Below are 18,053 nucleotides of genomic sequence, written 5' to 3'. Positions count from 1 at the left end.
GACGTCACATTGTCAAACTAGTTATATGTTTGGAAAGCACTCAACAAGGGCTTCAATTTGAGGTACTACTCGATATGGTAACTGAAACTTGAAAATTTTACCTTTTGGTCAAAATTGAATGACCTTCAAAATGACCTTGAAGGTCAAGGCCGATCGACACCAAAAACTAATCAGCTGAGCGCCATACCACACCCTATATACCCACCAAGTTTGGAGATCATAAGATCAAAGTTACTCAAAAAATAAGGGTTTCGTTGACCTCCATGATTGACCGCAAAGTGACCTTGACCTTTGACCTTCAAAATTTTGTGTGCTGAAGGGTATCTCTATAGGACTCTGATCTGCGAAGTTACAGGAGTTTCCAATAATAACTGTGGTCTACAGAGTGATCTAAACGTGAAAAAAAAATGATTAACCACAAACAAAAAAACAAACAAAAAAACAAACAAACAAACAAATAAAAATAAAAATCACCCACAGGGTGAACCGTATCTTGCCAAAATGTGAACATGAGTGACTTGCTTCAGGTCACACTGAGGTGAACAGAACTGCTATCCACTAGAAGCGACTCTTTGAGGAATGTCTGGAGCGGCTATCTCTAAAAGACTCTGATATGCGAACTTACAAGAGTTTCCAAAGGGAACTGTGCTCTACAGAGTGACCTAAACAATGCGAACTAAAGCAATACAATATACATGAAAAGTGCAGTTTTTTCGTCATAACGCCGTCAAATGACGTCACATTGTCAAACTAGTTATATGTTTGGAAAGCACTCAACAAGGGCTTCAATTTGAGGTACTACTCGATATGGTAACTGAAACTTGAAAATTTTACCTTTTGGTCAAAATTGAATGACCTTCAAAATGACCTTGAAGGTCAAGGCCGATCGACACCAAAAACTAATCAACTGAGCGCCATACCACACCCTATATACCCACCAAGTTTGGAGATCATAAGATCAAAGTTACTCAAAAAATAAGGGTTTCGTAATTTGACCTTGGGGTCAATAATTTTCGACCTCCAGCGTTAACCATGAAGGTCAAGGCCGATCGCCACCAAAAACTAATCAGCTGAGCGCCGGACCATATACTAGATTCCCATGAAGTTTGGAGACGATCCGATCAAAGTTACTCAAAAAATAAGGGTTTTGTCGACCTCCATGATTGACCACAAAGTGACCTTGACCTTTGACCTTGACCTTCAAAATTTTGTGTGCTGAAGGGTATCTCTATAGGACTCTGATATGCGAAGTTACAGGAGTTTCCAATAATAACTGTGGTCTACAGAGTGATCTAAACGTGAAAAAAAAATGATTAACCACAAACAAAAAAACAAAATAAACATATGTCACCCACAGGGTGAACCGTATCTTGCCAAGTGACCTTGACCTTTGACCTTGACCTTCATAATTTTGTGTGCTAAAGGGTATCTCTAAAAGACTCTGATATGCGAACTTACAAGAGTTTCCAAAGGGAACTGTGCTCTACAGAGTGACCTAAACAATGCGAACTAAAGCAATACAATATACATGAAAAATTCCGTTTTTTCGTCATGACGTCATCAAATGACGTCATAGCATCAAACTGTTTACAGATCTGGGAAGCACTCATCAAGGGCATTCATATGAGGTATTACTCGATATGGTAACTGAAACTTGAAAATTTTACCTTTTGGTCAAAATTGAATGACCTTCAAAATGACCTTGAAGGTCAAGGCCGATCGACACCAAAAACTAATCAACTGAGCGCCATACCACACCCTATATACCCACCAAGTTTGGAGATCATAAGATCAAAGTTACTCAAAAAATAAGGGTTTCGTAATTTGACCTTGGGGTCAATAATTTTCGACCTCCAGCGCTAACCTTGAAGGTCAAGGCCGATCGACACCAAAAACTAATCAGCTGAGCGCCATACCACACCCTATATACCCACCAAGTTTGGAGATCATAAGATCAAAGTTACTCAAAAAATAAGGGTTTCGTTGACCTCCATGATTGACCGCAAAGTGACCTTGACCTTTGACCTTGACCTTCAAAATTTTGTGTGCTGAAGGGTATCTCTATAGGACTCTGATATGCGAAGTTACAGGAGTTTCCAATAATAACTGTGGTAAATATGGTAACTGAAACTTGAAAATTTTACCTTTTGGTCAAAATTGAATGACCTTCAAAATGACCTTGAAGGTCAAGGCCGATCGACACCAAAAACTAATCAGCTGAGCGCCATACCACACCCTATATACCCACCAAGTTTGGAGATCAAAAGATCAAAGTTACTCAAAAAATAAGGGTTTTGTTGACCTCCATGATTGACCCAATTGAATGACCTTCAAAATGACCTTGAAGGTCAAGGCCGATCGCCACCAAAAACTAATCAGCTGAGCGCCGGACCATATACTAGATTCCCATGAAGTTTGGAGACGATCCGATCAAAGTTACTCAAAAAATAAGGGTTTCGTTGACCTCCATGATTGACCGCAAAGTGACCTTTACCTTTGACCTTGACCTTCAAAATTTTGTGTGCTGAAGGGTATCTCTATAGGACTCTGATATGCGAAGTTACAGGAGTTTCCAATAATAACTGTGGTCTACAGAGTGATCTAAACGTGAAAAAAAAATGATTAACCACAAACAAAAAAACAAACAAACAAACAAACATACAAGCTGACTGATACATCTAGCAAAAACTTCGTTTTGGCAAGATAAAAACAAACAAAAAAACAAACATACAAGCTGACTAATACATCTTGCAAAAACTTCGTTTTGGCAAGATAACAAACAAAAAAACAAACATACAAGCTGACTAATACATCTTGCAAAAACTTCGTTTTGGCAAGATAACAAACAAACAAACATACAAGCTGACTGATACATCTTGCAAAAACTTCGTTTTGGCAAGATAATAACATGATATTTTAAAAAGTTATGGACGAGTTATGACTAAACTTGGGGATGAGTGGGTTCGGTGACAAGAACAAGCCAGTAAGATTTTGGCTCAGGTCTGGATCCAGATCAGGCCTATCAGTGGGATACATAATGTAAATTGTTCAGCCTGGCGGAGGGATGTGCTCTACCGAGTGCCGTTCTAGTTTTTGATGTGGTCATCCTAATCTTTGATGCACTTGCTCCATTTGTCCTTCAACCTCTCTATGGCAATAAAGTGCAAGCTTTAAGATTGCCGAGTCAACCATTTGCAGCTTTTAGTAGTAGTCAGTTAGTAGTAGTCAACGAATCAGTGGCCATATGGTGGGAAGATAACAGTAACTGTGGGCAAAGTCCAGGCTAGCCAGAGGGTGATCCAGCTGCATGAAAAGTGCCACATATAGTGGTGTGCAAGACTAGCTTTATGTACAGACAGGTGTGTTATTGTGAAGGAGGAGCACATCTTTGGTCAACATCCCTCAGTGTTTGTCCTTTATGGCCTGCCATAATTTTGACATGATGATACCATAATATTCCCACGATTGTAGTTTTGTGGGAAATGTAGTCAATCAGCAGGATTCTCTTGGCATCACAGAAAATTGAGGCCACAATCTTGCTGATTGAAGCTTGGATATGAAATTCATTTGGTGGTGATGATCCCATGTGCTTCAATTATATGGAGCCTGGTGTTGGCTTAGCGGTTAGGGTACCAGCTTGGGATCCTAGGATCCTGGGTTCGAATCCCGGTCGATCGCTGAATTAACGCCAGGGGGGTTGACTCAGCCTGTCATCCTTCCGAGGTCGGCTAATTGAGTACCAGTTCACTGGTAATTCCCTGTTTGTCGTAAAAAGGCGACAAAAAGGGTTGGTGTCAGGAAGGGCATCCGGCCGTAAAACATTGCTTCAAAAAGGGGACCAAAAAACAACAACAACCACGGTTCCCGAAAAAGGCAAACCCCCGCTTTGCGGGGAAAAATGGCCTCTAAAGGTGGTTATATTTATATTATAACCCAGGTGGTAAGGGCATGTCCCAGTTGCCATTTACCAGGCAAGCAATCAAGTCGGATGGATCCGTGACGAATCATTTGAGAAGCTCGTGACATGATGCCAGCCGTTGCTGTCAATCGTGAGTGCTGAGGTTTCGGGAAACCCATCTTTCTGAGGCCACAGACATGCTGAGTTAATGGTGAAAATGCTGCCTGAAGAAATTCTGAGTTCTGTGACTATTTTAGCAACTTTAACGCGGCAATATTCCACGATCAATGACTCGACCTGGGATAAACTTTGTGTGTCGGTTGCATCAGTCGGTCGTTTTGACCTCGACCTCAGTAATCTGAAAAGGACCCCTGTCCACGTTTCGAATCAGCCACCCATTTGGTACTGTGGCATACGAGGGGGCACCATCACCATCCGACCACCATCCAGGCATGCATGCATTTGTGGATCGCGAAAGAGCTGTACCTTATTAGTCTCACCCCAAAAGGGGAGGGTGTGTGTGTGTGTGTGTGTGTGTGTGTGTGTGTGTGTGTGTGTGTGTGTGTGTGTGTGTGTGTGTGTGTGTGTGTGTGTGTGTGTCTCACTGGTGTCCTTCTCTCTAGTAGAAAAAAAAAATCCACTGTACCGTTTCTTATAAATTTACCATACAAGTACATTATCAAAAATATCAATACATGTACTTTTTTTTTTAAACCACTTTCAGTGGTTGAACGGGGACAAGGTAGCATGTTAAATAAAAACTTCTAAAGGAAAATATTTGGACATCATTTTCTCTAAAACCACTCAACGAAAAAAGTTAAACTTAGCATATGTCATCAACTCCCCATGGGTTATTATACAAGGTGATAACGATGACGCCATTGGTGAAGTGGTATTCAAGCCATAATTGGTCGAATTGAAATCTTTATCCGAAAAATCTGAAATTTCATATATATATCTGATCTATGACCCGATGTGAGGGAAGAATTACATTTATGACGTTCATAACCCATGCCAAGAAACTATGTGACATAATAGGGTGCATGGAAGATACGGGTATATGGGCCATAATAGTAGCGTGTTCAGTTAACGATGGTATTTTTGTTCAGAAATTAACACGCGAGGCGAGACTATGTGCGCTACGAGTCCCGTTCTAGTTTGCACAAGAAGTTGATGACGCCTCAATGTTTGATATCAGTAAGGTCCATAACTGTGACATGGAAAACTGGATTCTTTTCGGAAACAACAAACCATCGTATTAATGAAGCCAATGACATCCAACAACCATACATGCAAGTTTTATAACGAGTAAAAGTTTTTAAAAGGCTGTGGCTCTACGGTGACAACTAATATTACGTTCCTTAAACATTATTGATGTCCCACCCCCAATTAATCAAGGGGATATATATATATATATATATATACAGACTTGGCATTTAATATGGAATATTTTTTTTGTGGGGGTGAACTTACTTTTCAAGATGACTTAGAACCAAAAGTTCATTGGAATTATGTTGAAATTATTCTAGATTTTGTTGATGTGACCTTTAAAAGAAACAAAAAACACATTTGACATTTCGAAGCAAATAAATTGATCCTTGAAAGTGATGTAAACTGATATCGAACTCAATTCATGGACAGTAGTGTTAAACTTCTGTACGTTTTCCAGAAGTACAGTGGAACCTTGACTTACGAGTGCCCCAACTTACGAGTTTTTCGAGATACGAGCCGTCACTCTGGCAGTTTATTGCTTTGAGATGCGAGCCGAGATCCGAGTTACGAGCTTTCGCCACCCGGTCACGTGGTTATCTTGCCGTGCACGTACAGTATCTCTGTCGTAGTATAGCGCTGCATTTTAGTCAAACTCGGTATCGTTTTGAGCGCACGGTTCAGACCTTCAAGAAAAAGTTTATTTTGTAAAAATCGAGCCACGCGTTCAAAAGATATGACCGGTTTTGTTCGCCGGCACGTCGGCGCTCGAATCGAATCGAGTGAAAACGAACACTGCCATTGTCGGGTCCGTCTGAGACAACCACCGGGCCTAGAACGCTGGGACCGGTCTCGTTGGATAGGCCTGGATCAGATCTCGAAACGCTGGAAGCTGCACCTCTCTGTGATAATCTTGTGGACCATGACAAGAGATCGTGCGACACGTGGTTATCTTGACGTGCACGTACAGTATCTCTGCCGTCAACTTGTTCAGAGTGCCGGCGATAGCTCGCCTTCTCTTTGTGGAAAACACGGTGAGATCCTTAACATCCAACAACTAATGGGACGCAAACGGGGCGCCCAGTTTAGCGGTACACACATTGATGAATCACCCTGCCTGTGATTCACCCATGACAGGTTATAGCTGGGTCGGGATTCAAACCCAGGCTGGACAGTTTAGACTTTAGAGTCAAGTGTGCGTACCTCCAGTCCAGGCCATCCTGCCAACTTGTATGCTGCATACAGGTGAAATATAAAGCGCGAGATATTTTTATATATACTGTATATTTAAAAAAAAATTGGTGTGGTTTTTGGCGGGCTGGAACGGATTAATAGCATTTCAATGCATTTCAATGGGGAAATTTGATTTGAGATACGAGCAATTTGAGTTACGAGCTCGGTCACAGAACGAATTAAACTCGTAAGTCAAGGTTCCACTGTATCTCTTTATTTTGCACATTAGCCAAAAAATTTTTTAACAAAAACAAAAGTTAAATTAAGACTGGGATAACGGACAGTAAAATTACAGTTCAGTACTTCGTGTAACCCCCACGAGCATTCAGGAGAGCACGTACACGTTGAGGCATGCTGTTCATGAGATTTTCCAAGGTTTGGACAGGAATCGCTTGCCTTGCAGTGACAATAGCCTGCTGCAATTCACACACAGAGGTCGGCTGCTGGTCCGAGTGGTCGATTTGACGCGTTAATTCTGCCCACAAGTTCTCTATCGGATTCATATCCGGGGACATGGCAGGCCACTCCATATGCTCTCCACCACGGTCAGCAAGAAAGTGTTGGATCATGCGAGCACGATGAGGCCGTGCATTGTCATCTTGGAAGACAAAGTTTCCTCGAAAGGCTGCACGAGCAAATGGAAGCAATGTTTCTTCCAGAATGACCCTGTTCTTGAACTGGTTCAGGTTTCCATTCAGAACAACCAGGTCAGTTTTGCCCCCTGCATGAAAAGCAGCCCAAACGGTCACCCCACCACCTCCAGCTTGGACTCTTGGCACTATACAATCTTCGTTGTGGGCTTCATGCACTTGTCTGCACACTCGGACGCGGCCATCTTGACGATAGACCAGAAATCTAGACTCGTCACTGAAGGTCACGTGATTCCAGTGTCCTGGCTGCCATTGACGGTGCTCTCTGGCCCACTGCAATCGGCGCTGGCGGTGTTGTCTGGTCAGGCGTGGCTTTCTCAGGGGACGCCTGGCACGATAGCCTGCTTGAACCAGTCGTTGGTTGACTAGCCTTCTGGATACAGGCACATTTGTCAGTTGCTGCCACTCAGCCCTAAGCCGATTAGCTGACTTGATACGGCCATTGCAGACTAACCGGTGCAGCTGGCGATCATCTCTCCTTGTGGTTCTACGTGGACGTCCTGGCCTCAGTATTGGAGTAGGGACACCCCTCTGAGCATTTCGTTTCAGGATCTTTGACACCTGACCTTGAGTGATGCCATACTGCCGAGCAATAGCACGCTGTTTCATGCCAGAATTTCGTAAAGCCACCACTCCATGACAAACAGCATTGTCAAGTTGACGGACCATCTCCAGAGGAAGCGGCAATAACTTTTGAAGACGTGCAGCAGTTGTTTTCCATTAATACAGAACGCAACAACCCTTATATACCCGATTGTGAAGCCAATCGTCAAATGTACCTGTCCTTACATTTTGTTACGCCACCTGCGATATAATCCTGTTATTGACTTCTTGCTGCGAAAGACAATCAGTGACATGGTTCTTTCAACAAAGACATCACCGAAGGGTAAAATAAACTCACCAGATTGATATACTGAGTTCAGAAAGTAAACCCAAGTCAAGAAAAAAAAAAATTCCATATTAAATACCAAGTCTGTATATATATATATATATCTATAGTCACGTGAAAAAGCAAGTAAACCCCATGTAAAGTTTTGACTTTTTCAACATATTTCAACATACAGCTATTTGATCTTCATTTCAACAATATTGATAGATAAAGGTGATATAATATAACAAATATCATGAAACATTTACATTTTGTAGTCCATTGTATAATTTAAATAAACATAAATGCAAATTTCACATGTGGAAAAAGTAAGTACACCCTTGGCTCTGATAGGTGGTATTGCCCCCTTTGGCAGGAATTTGATTCCTGTTTATAAAAATAAAAAATAAAAGAATTATATATATATATATATATATATATATATATATATATATATATATATACAGTGGAACCTTGACTTACGAGTTTAATCCGTTCCGTGACCGAGCTCGTAACTCAAATTGCTCGTATCTCAAATCAAATTTCCCCATTGAAATGCATTGAAATGCTATTAATCCGTTCCAGCCCGCCAAAAACCACACCAATTTTTTTTTTAATATACAGTATATATAAAAATATCTCGCGCTTTATATTTCACCTGTATGCAGCATACAAGTTGGCAGGATGGCCTGGACTGGAGGTACGCACACTTGACTCTAAAGTCTAAACTGTCCAGCCTGGGTTTGAATCCCGACCCAGCTATAACCTGTCATGGGTGAATCACAGGCAGGGTGATTCATCAATGGGTGTACCGCTAAACTGGGCGCCCCGTTTGCGTCCCATTAGTTGTTGGATGTTAAGGATCTCACCGTGTTTTCCACAAAGAGAAGGCGAGCTATCGCCGGCACTCTGAACAAGTTGACGGCAGAGATACTGTACTTGCACGGCATGATAACCACGTGTCGCACGATCTCTTGTCATGGTCCACAAGATTATCACAGAGAGGTGCAGCTTCCAGCGTTTCGAGATCTGATCCAGGCCTATCCAACGAGACCGGTCCCAGCGTTCTAGGCCCGGTGGTTGTCTCAGACGGACCCGACAACGGCAGTGTTCGTTTTAACTCGATTCGATTCGAGCGCCGACGTGCCGGCGAACAAAACCGGTCATATCTTTTGAACGCGTGGCTCGATTTTTACAAAATAAACTTTTTCTTGAAGGTCTGAACCGTGCGCTCAAAACGATACCGAGTTTGACCCTGAGAGAGCCGTTTTGCGCCGGCAAAGGCGCCTTGTGTGACGTGAGGACCACGTCGTGCTGCATAGATTATCATAAATTATCATATCATTATCGGCGGCGTTATATATCATTAGCGCTATACGACAGAGATACTGTACTTGAACGGCAAGATAACCACGTGACCGGGTGGCGAAAGCTCGTAACTCGGATCTCGGCTCGCATCTCAAAGCAATAAACTGCCAGAGTGACGGCTCGTATCTCGAAAAACTCGTAAGGTGGGGCACTCGTAAGTCGAGGTTCCACTGTATATATATATATACAGTATATATATATATATATATATATATATATATATATATATATATATATATATATATATATATATATATATATATATATTGTTGCGGATATGAGGACTGTATATTTTTTTGATTGTGTGCTTTATTATTATTATTATTGTTTATTCTGTGCCTCCTGCCTCCGGAGCTGTGTAAAGGTCAAAAGGGCATCCCATAATTAGTCCACAAGCATACACGTCAGCCAATAATAGAATACCCCTGTTCGATAGTTATATCTTATTCTGTGTTTTAGGGTAAGGCTGTGTCTCCCATTAATTGAAGTACTCCATTGCACCAGTGAAAGAGATAGATTCCCTTCATTCCCATTCCCAAAACCTCCATTCCCCCTTTTCGTCGTTTGGCAATTACCTCCCCTCCAATAACCGCCATTGACCACGAGGCAGGGTCGGAGAAGAAAGGCGTGTCTCCACCTCGTCATAGAGGGGAGGAGTGAGCCAGCCCCACTCGACCAACCATGAGCCAGGGGTTTGGCTAGAGAGAGCGGAGGAAGAGCGATCGGGGAGGTTCGCAAAGGTGGAGGGGCGGGGCCGATATAACCCACAGCGCGACACTCCCCAAGCAGTCGAGCTTTGAAGAAGAAAGAGAGGCGCTGAGAGGAGGGAATGAGCAGGCGTGACCGCAGCTAAAATCCGCAGCGCGACGCTCCCAAAAGAGAAGCTGAGACAAGCTTTGAGAGATGAGCTTTTACCGGCAGACAAAAGGGAGCCCAAGCCGTTGAGAAGAGAGAGGGTCCAAGAAGCAGAGCTGAGTTGTGTGGTTTTGGTCGTCAGTGGTTGCGTTGGTTGCGTTGAGTTGTCGGTGGTGAGGAGTGATTGGACCAAGAGAACATAGAGAACATCCAAGGAGAGGACATCCCAGAAAGCACAAAGCCTGTTGTAATCCTGGAAAAGCAGCGGCGGCCACAGCAGCAACAACACCCAACAGCCGCTTGGGGCCTGGACGGCGGTTTTGAGCAGGGCCGCGAAGGAACGGCGGCTGCTAAACGCGCCGATCGTGCTGCACAATACAGCTCCAAGCCATCCTCTCCTTCCAGCCAACTCCTGTCATCATTCCCCGTGTGAGTCTGTCTTTTGTTTGTTCTGTCCCGGGGTTAATTAAGACTGTAGGTAAGCTAGTATTTGCACTGTGTCACCTGCGTCTTATGTGTTGTAAATAAACGTGACTGCTTTCTTTTTGCTTATGTGTGTAAATAGTAAATAAATTTAGTAGTATTTCCAAACCTTTCTTTGCCTTCGTCTTCCTCTTTGCATTCGTCGTTTTAGTCTTTTCCAGATTGGGCAGCTGCGGTGCGATACGGCCAAAGTTTGGGGTGAATCGGGTGAGTTGGGGAAGAATCGGGGGAACTGTTAGGTCGCGGTAATACACCACCGCTCGGTCAATATAACATCTAACCGCGACAGTAACAATTGGTGTCTGGGAGTGAGATACGGACGCGAAGCGCGCTTAACGCGCTCAAAATTATGAGCTGCTGAAAAATTGTGTTTTAAAGAAATAAAACCCGAATTTTGAAATCGCGCCATGGCTGGTCAAGGCGATCGGATGCCGGTGGGTGAGCTAGAGATAGACGGGGTGGAATCGACCCAGGACCTCGGGGAAATGTATGTGGAGGAAGGAGAGGAGGAGAACATTGGCAATGTGGTTGAGGGGGTATCAGGCGCACAAAATGGCGCTCTCACGCACGAGGTTACGGGCGTGGAAAATGGCGCCTCGCACATGGCCACGGCGACCGCGCCCGCGACCGTAGCAGCGCCACCGGTGGATTTGAACCTTTTTATGATGCAAATGAAGGCCCTTATGGAAAAGAATAGTGAGCAATTGGGAGACCAAATTAGAGGTTTGAAAAGCAGTATGGGACAAATGGGGAACCGGATGGAGGCTCAGAGTGAGCAATTGGGGGTAATGAGGGACGAAGCGAGGGGTACCGGTGAGGGATTAGACAAGAAATTTGGGAAGTTAGACGATAAATTTGAGGGGTTAGACAACGGGATAAAAGAGGTGAAACATGGGTTAACGGGGGTGGAAAATCGAATGGCTGCCCAGGAGAATCAGTTAGAGGGGGGTGAAAAATGGGTTAATGGGGTTAGAAAATAGGATGGAGGACAAATTGCGGGAAATAGGGGAACAATCTGCCTGGGAAATCAAACGAATGGGGAACCAGATAGAGGAGGTGCAAATCGGGTTAGAAAGTAAACTGGATGCTCAGAGGGATGAATTGGGACAGATGAGGGTGGCATCTACAAAAGAGATGGAGGAGATGAAAGAGGAGATACGACGAGGTGTAAGTGAGGAGGTTTCGGGGGTACGCGAGGAGGTAAAGCGAGGCGAAAAGCGTATAGAGAAAGAGGTGAGGAATAATACGGCAAAGTTACAAGGGGGAATAGAAGATCTGACGGAGGAGGTGGAACAGCTGACAGAGGGACAAACGGAGTTAGTGGAGCAGGTTCAAAGGAACACTGCGGTACTAGGAGGGTTAAAAGCAACACAAAGAGACATCAAGGAAGACTTAATAGCGACACAGAGGCAATGTCAGATGGTACGTGAGGGGCTGACAATGAGGTTGGACGAGGTGACAGAGGTAATGGAGACAAAGGACCGGCAGGTGAGGATGCACATAGAGACGGTCACGGTAGCCTTAGAGGACGAACTTGAGGAGACGCACCGGGAAATAAAAGAGGTGAAGCAAAAATTAGAGGAAGTGGAAGAAGAGGTGAGTGAAATTAAGAAGAGACGGAGGGAAACTAAGAGGGAGATAAAGGAGGAAGTAATGGAATTGGTACAAGGTCTGTGCTCGAATCGTGATGTGCTGCTCACTAACCAAATAAAAAGTTTGCAGGTGGCAAAAGAGGTGCGGAGACGAGGTGCCAAGGTGAGTGGCGATATAATCGGAAATGTACATGATGTGAGGAAAGCTTCAGTCGGCTTGGGGATTGGTTTGGATCCGGGTGTTCGTGAAAGGCCGTTGGTGAAGTGTGCGACAGGTCTGGTGTGCGAAAAAAGAGGTGTGCGAGAATGTCCGACCATGGGGTGTGTGAGGAAAAAGTGCGCGCCGACCAGTGAGTGTGCTGTCGAGAGTGAGTCGGTCGTAGCGCGTGTGCGAGGGAGCACATGGAAGCGCGGTGTGGTAAGTGTTACGGAGGAAGTAACGAAAGAGTGTGCGCAAGAGGATGCGTGAGAAAGGTGTGTAACGGACAGGTGCATGGGGAAAGAGTGCGCTGTCAAGAGTGAAGGAGAATGCACGCCTGTGGTGAGTGTTACAGAGGATGTAACGGGAGAGTGTGCGCAAGAGTGTGCGCGAGAAAGGTGTGTAACGGACAGGTGCATGAGGAAAGAGTGCGCTGTCGAGAGTAAGGGTGAGTGCGCGACCGAGAGTGGAGGTGAAAGTAGTGAGAGTGACACGGAGCGTGAGTTGGTTGTGACAGGTGAGCGAGGATGTACACCTGGAATGGAAGGATGCACACCTGGAATGGTAGAGCGTGTGTGGGAATGCACACTTGAGTTGGTCGTGAGGCACATGGTTGGGTGTGCGAGTGAAAGCACACCTGTGATTGTCACAGAGGAGGTGACCGAGGAAGGGGCGCGAAGAGGTGTGTTGGTGAGGTGTGCGAACAACGAATGTGTGCCAAAGTGTTCGGTGGTCAGGTGTGTGACCAAGGCTGTGAGTGGAATGAGTGTACCTGGGTGTGTTAGAGAAGGTACGACGAGGAGCATGGGAACAGCTGGATGTATGAGCAAGAAAGGGGTAGCGTATGCGTGTAAGCATGCAGGTGAGGCATCGACGGTAACCGGGTTAGCGGTTAGAGCGACTTTTAGCCGAATCGGGCCCTCGGTGCGTGCCGGGCTTCGCGTGCCGCGAGAACCAGCGGGGATCCGAGCCACGGCGGGTTCGAAAGGACCGCCATACGCGATCCACGCTGGGCCTTGCTTGGAACGGCCGCGTCGGTGCTCCACTAGGCGGAGCGGGCAGCTCGATAGGAAGGGTCGTCATGGCGACCACTTTTTGTTGAGACGTGCCGGCAGGTCGAGATCGGGACATTGGATGGCTCCACGCCGAGGTGGTGCGTGGGATCTCGGCCCGGGTAAGCCCCGAATGCGGGACGTATCCAGCCGCTGGCACAAAACAACCCGTATTCATTGCTCGGCTGTACGAAGCCGAGCTTTAGAAGGGAATTGGCGCACCGAGAGGATCTAATAAGTAGACGGGTGATGAGGATAGTGTTTTGGCCCCGAAATTAGAAAAAAAGCAAAATTTGATGATTGGTACAGTGATTGGCAGTTGATTGGCTGAAATTTGGTGTGCCAAATTGATAGTGGGACCTCCCCGATGTGGTGGGATGGGCAGTCCACCATCCCCCCACAGAAGAGGGGGCAGATGCGCTATAGATTATGGGGTTGATGGCAGTGAAAACTAGCCCGGGTGGGTTAGGATATTGTGTGTAGGGATCTAGCGAAGATGACATTAGGTAACGTTAAGATTAGTTAGTGACAATGACACCTGTAGTGGGGACGCAGGTAGAGTAGAGTGGATGATAATGACGTGGGAGCGCAATAGTTTAAAGGGACGACTGGGAAGCGCAAGTTTCAGAGGGGAGTAGTTAGATGAGATGATGCCGTGTGTTTGAGGATTGAACAGGTGTGATTGCACAGGTGTGCAACTGAACAGGTGTGTGGAGCAGTGTATGAGTGAGTGATGGTGATGTGTGTTGTGTTGACCAACTGGTCCAGGAAGAGGAGGAGGGTGCAGGTGGCACCAGGTATGATTGCACAGGTGTGCAACGACAGGTGAATGGAGAACAGGTGTATGGAATAAATGGTATGGAGTATTGGAATGGATGGTCGTGGAGTGAGTATGGTGGAAACTATGGAGTGGAGTGGATGGTGCGAAGGTGTGAATGGGGGAAGGATGGACCCCCATCACGAATACCCGGGGCGGGTAGTGTGAGCGTTAGGTAGAGGGTATAGGTAAATTGTGGTTGGATATTGGCATCTGTGGTGCGGGTGGAAGAATGGTGATTGGATGGGTGCATTAGTGTTGTGGAAATGGCTGGGCGTGTAGCCTGTTAGTGTGTGTAGTTGGTTTGGGCACTCCACCACTGTGAGGATGTCGGCCAGGTGAGGCCGCAGGTGGGCTCTGTGAGCCGGTAGTAGTTGTTGTGGATGGGGCCCGAGGATCCGGAGGACGGACCCGGGTAGCCCAGTGCCAGAGGGCACCGAGTGGGGTGACAGAGCCAGGAGGGGCTTTCCCCAGTTAGTTAGGTTAGGGTGAGGAGCTAGGTAAGCTCGGGTGGCAACTGCAGTGGTGGAGGTGTGCAGGTGGGTAGACCTGCTGGGAGAGCTACACGTCGCAGCCCAGAAATTGTGCGAGGGCACCGGGAGATGAATCGGGGGAGTGAGACCCCAAATTGAGAAGCACCACAGTTTGGTCAATGGGAATTGGTTTTTAGAACCCATAGTGTAAGTTGGCCAATGGATTGGCAGGGAGAGACCCCGGGTAGTGTAAAGTGTGTTAAGGTCATTTAGAGGATAGTTAGGATTGGAGTCTCCTCGCACCATCTGCATCCACTCACCTGAGGTGACAGGTACTCCACACCATGCCATGTTTTGATTATTTTTTACTGTGGAAATGTTTGGATTGTGAGACACATCATGACGTGGGTGTGACATTGTGCTTGATGTTCCATCTCTTCCTCCTTATGAGGATTGATGACGAATTGGGTGATGGCAAATTTTGGATAGTGGGGGAGTGAAGACGAATTTGGTATAAGGGAAATAAGGGGAAGACGTGACGGTAGCGACGGATTGGTAATGTGTAGATTTTTGTACATATGGGGTAAGGGCAAGGGTAGTGTAGGTGACAGGGGGGTGACGTACGGTAGGGACGAGCTTTCTCATTTCGCTCTCCGTACGCATTTCGCCTTGCATTGCCTTATTGACGTGTACCCTTGTGACCTTACCCCTCGCTCATTTCTTTTGTCCCCCTTTTGTCTCCCACATGACCTGTGCGCCATTGGGCGCCGAGGGGAGCGTGCGTGAGTCGGCCATTGTGTGCCCGGAACTCTCAGAACCAGCTGTCTGCATCGATGCACCACATTATGGACCACATGTATGTGGCCGAGCACCACTTATGGACCCCATGGGTTGGGGCATGGCCCCTCTGCTGGAACCAGCCATGAGGGCCCGAAATCTTGCTGGCGGACCTTGGCCACAGGGCACCGATGCCCCGCAGGTGAACCACACGTAGTCGGCCCTGTGGGCCATAAATAAAGAAAATAAAATGGACACGTTGGGCACACTTTATTGCAAATAGGCCGCCAGTAAGAAAATGAAAGAAAGACAACATCTGGAAGAACAAATAATAATAACCAGCAGAGGGAGCCGAAGAGCAAGAGATCACCTGCAGGGTTAGGGGTTGTTGATTTATTTTTTATTCTTGAACAATGGTGACTGCACCGATTGGTGCTTGGGTGTGTATTGGTGCGTTTTTGGGTGCTTTCATGGTGCATTGATGCAGAGCAGACTGTCTCCCCCCCCCCCCCCCCAGAAAGAACAATCACAGGTCCTGGGTTAGTCTTGTAAATAAAAATAGCGTCATTGTAAATAATGCTCCCCACCGTCAGTGTGTAGTTTGAAGACCATTCCGCAATTCGGTTAACTGTGGGCGTAAGTCTGTTAGGCAGGGTGCAATGGAGCAGCGGGACACATTTATTTATGTTTTTAAAACTGTCGCACTCAGGGTCAGGTTAAAAGTAGCGGGAACTACACCTACGTGTCACACTAAATAAAAAGTTGTAGGCCCGGGACGTGCCTAAGAGGAGGAGGGTGCAGTGTTGCGGATATGAGGACTGTATATTTTTTTGATTGTGTGCTTTATTATTATTATTATTGTTTATTCTGTGCCTCCTGCCTCCGGAGCTGTGTAAAGGTCAAAAGGGCATCCCATAATTAGTCCACAAGCATACACGTCAGCCAATAATAGAATACCCCTGTTCGATAGTTATATCTTATTCTGTGTTTTAGGGTAAGGCTGTGTCTCCCATTAATAGAAGTACTCCATTGCACCAAGTGAAAGAGATAGATTCCCTTCATTCCCATTCCCAAAACCTCCATTCCCCCTTTTCGTCGTTTGGCAATTACCTCCCCTCCAATAACCGCCATTGACCACGAGGCAGGGTCGGAGAAGAAAGGCGTGTCTCCACCTCGTCATAGAGGGGAGGAGTGAGCCAGCCCCACTCGACCAACCATGAGCCAGGGGTTTGGCTAGAGAGGGCGGAGGAAGAGCGATCGGGGAGGTTCGCAAAGGTGGAGGGGCGGGGCCGATATAACCCACAGCGCGACACTCCCCAAGCAGTCGAGCTTTGAAGAAGAAAGAGAGGCGCTGAGAGGAGGGAATGAGCAGGCGTGACCGCAGCTAAAATCCGCAGCGCGACGCTCCCAAAAGAGAAGCTGAGACAAGCTTTGAGAGATGAGCTTTTACCGGCAGACAAAAGGGAGCCCAAGCCGTTGAGAAGAGAGAGGGTCCAAGAAGCAGAGCTGAGTTGTGTGGTTTTGGTCGTCAGTGGTTGCGTTGGTTGCGTTGAGTTGTCGGTGGTGAGGAGTGATTGGACCAAGAGAACATAGAGAACATCCAAGGAGAGGACATCCCAGAAAGCACAAAGCCTGTTGTAATCCTGGAAAAGCAGCGGCGGCCACAGCAGCAACAACACCCAACAGCCGCTTGGGGCCTGGACGGCGGTTTTGAGCAGGGCCGCGAAGGAACGGCGGCTGCTAAACGCGCCGATCGTGCTGCACAATACAGCTCCAAGCCATCCTCTCCTTCCAGCCAACTCCTGTCATCATTCCCCGTGTGAGTCTGTCTTTTGTTTGTTCTGTCCCGGGGTTAATTAAGACTGTAGGTAAGCTAGTATTTGCACTGTGTCACCTGCGTCTTATGTGTTGTAAATAAACGTGACTGCTTTCTTTTTGCTTATGTGTGTAAATAGTAAATAAATTTAGTAGTATTTCCAAACCTTTCTTTGCCTTCGTCTTCCTCTTTGCATTCGTCGTTTTAGTCTTTTCCAGATTGGGCAGCTGCGGTGCGATACGGCCAAAGTTTGGGGTGAATCGGGTGAGTTGGGGAAGAATCGGGGGAACTGTTAGGTCGCGGTAATACACCACCGCTCGGTCAATATAACATCTAACCGCGACAGTAACAATATATATATATATGTATATATACTGAAACGCAAAAGAAACTTACCACCTTTGAAACCTTTAAATATCAACAATAACACTGCGTGTAGTAAATGTGTGAACTTATTTGTGGACAATAGTGTTCTCGCTGTCAGACAAAACGGTCACGGATGGTCACTTGAACCTTCAATGGTCACTTCATAGCACAGCTGTTGAACAGCCGTTTTGACTGTCAGTGATTAGCCAAGGGGTACGGGATGATTTTAATGAGCTGCACGTGATGTCGTGATATTGGCTTTAAAAAGGCCAGTGCAAAATGGGCATTTTGACCGAAACATTTGACCATTTTGACCAACTTCAAAAAGACTGAAAACACAAAAGAAACTTACCACCTTTGAAACCTTTAAATATCAACAATAACACTGCGTATAGTA

At 46.0% G+C, this 18,053-nt stretch overlaps 1 protein-coding gene across 3 annotated transcripts in view; it reads right to left on the bottom strand.

Moving 5' to 3' along the window:
• The window catches only part of UBXN1 (UBX domain protein 1), a 75,513-nt gene that overhangs the window by 39,515 nt on the left and 17,945 nt on the right, over positions 1-18,053 (bottom strand). Inside the window, exon 1 of one of the 3 annotated variants that reach the window (XM_078766630.1) lies at positions 3,969-4,081. The exons of the other annotated variants lie outside the window; for them this stretch is intronic. The gene's annotated coding sequence lies outside the window, so the exon portion shown is untranslated. Of the gene's footprint in view, positions 1-3,968; positions 4,082-18,053 lie in introns of those variants that run through there. 3 annotated transcript variants of the gene reach the window in all.

The sequence above is a fragment of the Myxine glutinosa genome, chromosome 12, assembly GCF_964187855.1.
Source record: "Myxine glutinosa chromosome 12, kmMyxGlut1.1, whole genome shotgun sequence".
Taxonomy (NCBI): Eukaryota; Metazoa; Chordata; class Myxini; order Myxiniformes; family Myxinidae; genus Myxine; species Myxine glutinosa.
The sequence above is the reverse complement of the archived record's forward strand: the minus strand, read 5'-3'. Positions and strand labels throughout refer to the sequence as shown.